Source organism: Salvelinus sp. IW2-2015, unplaced genomic scaffold (genome assembly GCF_002910315.2).
Source record: "Salvelinus sp. IW2-2015 unplaced genomic scaffold, ASM291031v2 Un_scaffold1976, whole genome shotgun sequence".
Taxonomy (NCBI): Eukaryota; Metazoa; Chordata; class Actinopteri; order Salmoniformes; family Salmonidae; genus Salvelinus; species Salvelinus sp. IW2-2015.
In genome coordinates this window covers 18,369-25,313 of record NW_019943328.1, presented here as the reverse complement: position 1 = coordinate 25,313, position 6,945 = coordinate 18,369, and the positions used below count along the sequence as shown (strand labels likewise).

At 43.4% G+C, this 6,945-nt stretch overlaps 1 non-coding gene and 1 pseudogene across 2 annotated transcripts; one reads left to right on the top strand and one right to left on the bottom strand.

Moving 5' to 3' along the window:
* The first annotated feature begins 2,925 nt into the window (after positions 1–2,925).
* On the top strand, positions 2,926–4,090 carry si:ch73-206p6.1 (uncharacterized). Of its 2 annotated transcripts, none has more exons than XR_011476253.1 (3): positions 2,926–2,980; positions 3,772–3,871; positions 3,966–4,090. It is a non-coding gene; the product is annotated as an uncharacterized si:ch73-206p6.1 (transcript). The 2 variants fall into 2 exon arrangements; XR_011476254.1 differs by having other exon boundaries at positions 2,937–3,667; positions 3,716–3,871.
* A 150-nt stretch (positions 4,091–4,240) lies between these two features.
* LOC139024877 (phospholipid scramblase 2-like) overlaps positions 4,241–6,945 on the bottom strand; it is a 3,010-nt pseudogene continuing 305 nt past the window's right edge.

Below are 6,945 nucleotides of genomic sequence, written 5' to 3'. Positions count from 1 at the left end.
TTGGAAGATTCCTCCAGGATTTCTGGAAATACTGCACATTTTTGGAAAGGTACCATAATTTTGCTGTAAAAATTAACTTTCAGGCCACTGTATAAGAGTAAAGTTAAGCCCTCAAAATGAGGACTTATGAAATACATATTGCTTAAATAATTACATTTTTATGATAACATTTCAATAGGATCTCAATTGGTGAAGGCCACAGGAGAGTCAATTGATGAATGCAACAACGATGTCTCTGTCACTAACAAATACAGTCGTTGGTAGAAAATCTACATTTCATTCGAACGGCAAGGCCTTCTGGGAAATAAGGCTTTACAGCAAAAGCATGTTACCATAAAATGACTACAGTAGCATTATACACATCCCAACTGTAAAATGTAAACACATTTGGATCAACCTTTCGTCAGTTTTGGAGACATGTTATTAACATGGCATCAACGGTGTTTCTAGCATAATGACTGATGATTGACCACCGGGTGACAGCCAACCAAACCATCCACCTATCCAAACCATCCACCTATCCAAACTATCCACCTATCCAAACCATCCACCTATCCAAACCATCCACCTATCCAAACTATCCACCTATCCAAACCATCCACCTATCCAAACTATCCACCTATCCAAACTATCCACCTATCCAAACTATCCACCTATCCAAACTATCCTGCTGTAAGGATTGACGGTGGAGACGAGAAGCAGGAACAGGGAGTGAACATTTAATTATCAACGGACATGGAACAGGACAGAACAGAACAGGACAGTGTCTGGACAGGAACACAAAACGACATGAATGCTCACACAGGGAACAAACGGGGCTGCAGACAGTTATAAACGGGGCAATCAACAAAGGCAAGGAGTGCAGGTGAGACCAATGAGCGCTGCTGCGCATAACGATGGTGACAGGTGTGCGTAATGAAGGGCAGCCTCACGCCCTCGAGCACCAGAGGGAGAAGGCATGACACCTGCTTGGGAGAAGAAAAAAATATATAGATATATAAAAATTTAAATTTAAAAAGACACCTGCTTGGTTCATTACAAATGTCTTATCAGGGCTAAAGATAAAGATTAATCCATTGCTTATTTTTGCTACACATGTAATTATTAGCCTACTTGTTGGTTACCTGTGTAATGAACCATGATCATTAGCTTACCTGTTGGTTACTTGTGTAACGAACCATGATCATTAGTCTACCTGTTGGTTACAATGCAGTTTAATTTACTGCATTGTAACCAACAGGTAGGCTAATGATCATGGTTCATTACACAGGTAACCAACAGGTAGGCTAATGATCATGGTTCATTACACAGGTAACCAACAGGTAGGCTAATGATCATGGGTTTTTACACAGGTAACCAACAGGTAGGCTATGATCATGGTTCATTACACAGGTAACCACAGGTAGGCTAATGATCAATGGTTCATTACACAGGTAACCAACAGGTAGGCTAATGATCATGGTTATTACACAGGTAACCAACAGGTAGGCTAATGATCATGGTTCATTACACAGGTAACCACAGGTAGGCTAATGATCATGGTTATTACACAGGTAAACCAACAGGTAGGCTAATGATCATGGTTCATTACACAGGTACCAACAGGTAGGCTAATGATCATGGTTCATTACACAGGTAACCAACAGGTAGGCTAATGATCAGGTTATTACACAGGTACCAACAGGTAGGCTAATGATCATGTTCATTACACAGGTAACCAACAGGTAGCTAATGATCATGGTTCATTACACAGGTAACCAACAGGTAGGCTAATGATCATGGTTCATTACACAAGGTAACCACAGGTAGGCTAATGATCATGGGGAACGGCACCCCGTACCTTCAGGCTCTGATCAGGCCCTACCCCCAAACAAGGGCACTGCGTTCAATCACCTCTGGCCTGCTCGCCTCCCACCTCTGAGGAAGTACAGTTCCCGCTCAGCCCAGTCAAACTGTTCGCTGCTCTGGCACCCCAATGGTGGGAACAAACTCCTCACGACGCCAGGTCAGCGGAGTCAATACACCTTCCGGAGACACCTGAAACCCACCTCTTTAAGGATACCTAGGATAGGATAAAGTAATCCTTCTAACCCCCCCCCCCCCCCCTTAAAAGAGTTAGATGCACTATTGTAAAGTGTTGTTGTCACTGGAATATCATAAGGTGAATGCACCAATTTGTAAGTCGCTCTGGATAAGAGCGTCTGCTAATGACTTAAATGTAATGTAAATGTAATGGTTCATTACACAGGTAACCAACAGGTAGGCTAATGATCATGGTTCATTACACAGGTAACCAACAGGTAGGCTAATGATCATGGTTCATTACCAGGTAACCAACAGGTAGGCTAATGATCAGTTACTGTGTAATGAAACATGATTGTTGTTCCAATTTTGACTTTTTAGCTTTTAACTTCAATGTTTAAACTTAAATTTGATCATTTTCAGTTTTCAATTAGCCATTTTCATTTTCACTTAACAATAACCTATTTTATTTTTTACTTTACAATTCAATATTTATGAATTTTAGACCCCCCTCCTTGGCTGTAGATTTATCATTTTTCAGGGTCCACTATTCTTCAGTCTGTAAGTCTCCCTAATGAAACACACGAAGAACAGGAGTTATTACACAAACATATTTTAATATTATTATATTTTAATAATTGCCTGTTGATTAGGCTTCTACATGCATTGGCAAATTGTATCTCATAAAATCACACCACATACTACTTTAGGCCATTAATGTTAAAACCAATAAACCAGTTAAGACCTGCGGTTTAACCTACTTTACAAGTCTTGCTAGACGAGCATGCGCTGTAATTACATTAAAACGCGTGACAGAAACTACTTCCTGGGTATTCACAGCCTCGGTTTACCATTGGCTGATGTGGGTGGGAAAGACATCTATATTGTCCAATGAGATTGAAGGTTTTATACTGAGCTCGTGAAGCGGACTGTTATATTTTCCTTCCAGAATATACGGGTGAGTCTTCAGAGTAGATTCAACATTCGTAGTTTACCATGCTTTATTTATCCTGGTTTGATCGTAAAAGATAAATTCATCATTCCGTGTCATTGTTATAGATTAATAGGCTATAGTTTATTTTCTATAAGGTAAACACCCGCATACTCCCAGATTTGAATTTTACAGTGTTTTACCTATTCGTCATTGAGTGCGTTTTAATCTGAACCCAGACACAGGTAGATTACTACGAACAAATTTACTTGGTTTTTACTTTGGGACATTCTTGAGATGCTGAAAGCTTAATGCATGGGCGTATCGCAATGTAGGCTACTACGACGGCTTAGTAAACGGTTTGCCATGTTTTGTTTTCTTGCCGACTTGTCAGCTAAAACCCTTTCCCTTCCAAGATATATATATATATATTGCCTATTGTCAGAGAAGAATTGTCCGTTTATTCTTTCACGCATAGGTYCGGTATATCCGTTTATTGCGATGATAGTACAGTCCGCAAAAGACTACACCTGCTGACATTCCCCATGAGAACACCGATTAGGCTATTAGCCTGTTGGTTGTATTTACATGTGTAGTCAGTCTATGACTATAAAAAAACACAAGGCTATAAAACGATACATTATATCAAATTGAGTCATTTATGTACGTTTTATTTATTTATGTCATTGTGTTGATCTTGTAAATCAACAGTAGGTGGCGCCANATTTATGTCATTGTGTTGATCTTGTAAATCAACAGTAGGTGGCGCCAGATCGCCTTTGATTCCATTCATAACGTTGTAACCATGGTTTCTATAGTTGAATAGCAGCTAGACCTGATTCTATTAAGATGAACATGTACCAGGTCCCCAACCCTGGCCTGCCGGGATGCCCACCCGGGTTAGAATATCTAACACAGGTGAGTCCGCTCATCCTATTGCATGATGTTATCGTGGCGATTCTGTTTAATTCTAGTCCTATAGAATATTGATATTGGTTGTGCCTTGATTTAGGTTGATCAGCTACTCATCAAACAGAAAGTCGAGTTTATTGAAGGTATGTACAAAAATAATTTACAAAAACAAGAAATACTATTTTGATGACGGTCTTCATAGATTTGTGTGTGTGTGTGTGTGTGTGTGTGTGTGTGTGTGTGTGTGTGTGTGTGTGTGTGTGTGTGTGTTGTGTGCGTGTGTGGTGTGTGTGTGTGTGTGTGTGTGTGTGTGTGTGGTGTGTGTGTGTGTGTGTGTGTGTGTGTGTGTTTGTGTTGGCACAAACAATACAGTACGTCCCTCAAGTCAACGTCCGGTCAAGCAACTCCAGCCACAGAAGGGTCCGTGCAGCCTCAGCACAGCCTCTCTTGTTTCATTCTCTATGATGAACTTGGGGGAGGGGTGCCACTGCTGGACCACGTAGCCTACCGTGTCTCCCTGGGGGGCTGCACGCTGGAGACGGGGCGTGGGGTAATATAACAGAGAGTGGTGTGGGGTAATATAATAGAGAGGTTGGTGGGTAGAGAGCGTGATATTTCACGAGAGGGGTGTGGGGTAATATAATAGAGAGGGTGGTGGGAATATATAAAGGGAGTGGTGGGGTATATATAGAGAGGGGTGGTGGGGTAATATAATAGAGAGAGGGTGGTGTGGGGTAATATAAAGAGAGGGGTGGTGGGTAATATAATAGAGAGGGGTGGTGGGGTAATATAATAGAGAGGGGTGGTGGGGTAATATAATGAGAGGGGTGGTGGGGTATATAATAGAAGGGGTGGTGGGGTAATATAGAGAGGGGTGGTGGGGTAATATAATAGAGGAGGGGTGGTGGGGTAATATAATAGAGAGGGGTGGTGGGGTAATATAATAGAGAGGGTGGTGGGGTAATATAATAGAGAGGGGTTGGTGGGGTAATATAATAGAGGGGTGTGGGGTAATAATATGATGCGAAATATCGACGTGTGTAAAGGGGGGTGGTGGGTAATATAATAGAGGGGGTGGTAGGGTACTAATATAGAGAGGGGTGGTGGGGGTATAAATTCAGAGAGGGGGTGAATTGGGGGGTGGTGGATGAGAGGTGAGGTAATATAGAAGGTTGGTGGTAAAAAGGGTGTGGGTATAAGTGAGAAGGTGGGTTGGTTTGATAGTGGAGAACGGTGGTGGTTTGGTGATTTGTTTGAACAGTGAGAAGGTGGGTTGGTGATTGAACAGTGGACGAAATGGGTTGGTGGATTGAACAGTGGAGAAGATGGGTTGGTGATTGAACAGTGAGAGAGTGGGTGGTCTTGATAGAGGTGGAGAAAGACGGGTTGGTTGAACAGTGGAAGAAGGTGGGTTGGTTTGACAGTGGAGAAGGTGGGTTTCGGTGTTTGAACAGTGGAGAAAGACGGGTTGTTGAAGCATGGATGAAGTGGGTTGCGTGATTGACAGTGGGAAGGTGGGTTGGTGATTGAACAGTGGCGAAGGTGGGTTTGGTGATTGAACAGTGGAGAAAGGTGGTTGGGTGATTGAACAGTGGATGAATAGATGGGTTGGTGTTTGCGTGGAGAAGGGTGTGTTGGTGATTTGAAACAGTGGAGAGGTGAGTTTGTTGCGTTTGGAAGTGGAGGTTTACATTGCAGTGGAGAAGTTGGGTTGGTTTTGAACCAGTGAGAAAGACGGGTTGGTTTGAACAGTGGAGAAGGTGGTTTGATGTTTGAAGCAGTGGAGAGTAAAAGAGGAAGAATTGTGAGGGGGATTAGAAGGAAGAAGGAAGGAAACTAGCTTGAGAAGCATTTAAAGAACAATATATCTGAAACAGAACAATGAGGTATCGTGTGAAAGACATAGTCTTATTTCCTTTAGGTGTAAAACATTTTAGAAAGGGGAACTGACCCGTCAATAACCAGTTCTAGGGAGAGTCTCAGAGACTGAAGTCAACTCACCTCTTGGGGCTGCCTGTCAATATCACAGTTCTAGGGAACGAGTCTCAGAGACGGATGAAGTCAACTCACCTCTTGGGGACTGCCCTGTCAATAACTCAGTTCTAGGGAAGAGTCTCAGAGACTGAAGTCAACTCACCTCTTGGGGACCTGACCCGTCAATACACAGTTCTAGGGAAGAGTCCTCGAGAGCTGAAGTCCTCCTCCTTTGGGGCCTGACCTTCAATAACGTTCTAGGGTAAGAGTCTCAGAGACTGAAGTCCAACTCACTCTTTGGGGACATGACCCGTCATCACAGTTCTCTAGTGAGAAGAGCTCAGAGACTGAAAGTCTCACCTCTTGGGGACCTGACACTGTTCAGTTCTAGGGAAGAGTCTCAGAGACTAGTTCAACGTCACCTCTTGGGACCTGACCCGATCATAACGTTTTCATGGAAGAGTCTCAGAGACTGAAGTCAACTCACCTCTTGGGGACCTGACCCGTCAATAACCAGTTCTGGGAAGAATCTCAGAAGACTGAAGTCAACCTCGACCTCTGGGGACCTGACCCGTCAATAACCGTTCTAGGGAGATCTCAGAGACTGAAGTCAACTCACCTATGACAGTCGAGCTATGATTGGTGGGGACCTGACCTGTCAATAACACAGTTCGATAGGAGAAGTCTCAGAACTGAATCAACTCACTCTTTGGGACGCCTGACCTGTCAATGTCACTTTGCACAGTTTCTAGGGAAGAGTCTCAAGACTGAAGTCACTCACCGCTTCTGGGACCTGACCTGGTCAATACACAGTTTCTAGGGAAGTCGTCAGAGACTGAAGTCAACTCACCCTCTTGGTGACCTGACCGTCATCCACAGTTCTTAGGAAGAGTCCGAGACGTAAGTCAACTCACCTCTGGGACTGATGTCAATACACCAGTTCTATGGGAAGAGTCTCAGAGACTGAAGTCAATCACTTCTTGGGGACTGCACAGTCAATACACAGTCTAGGAAGTCTCAGGACTGAGTCCACTCACCTCTTGCAGACGAGCAGGGGAGAAAAGGACATGCACTGGAGGTCTGGTGATTGTGCAATGACCTACGCC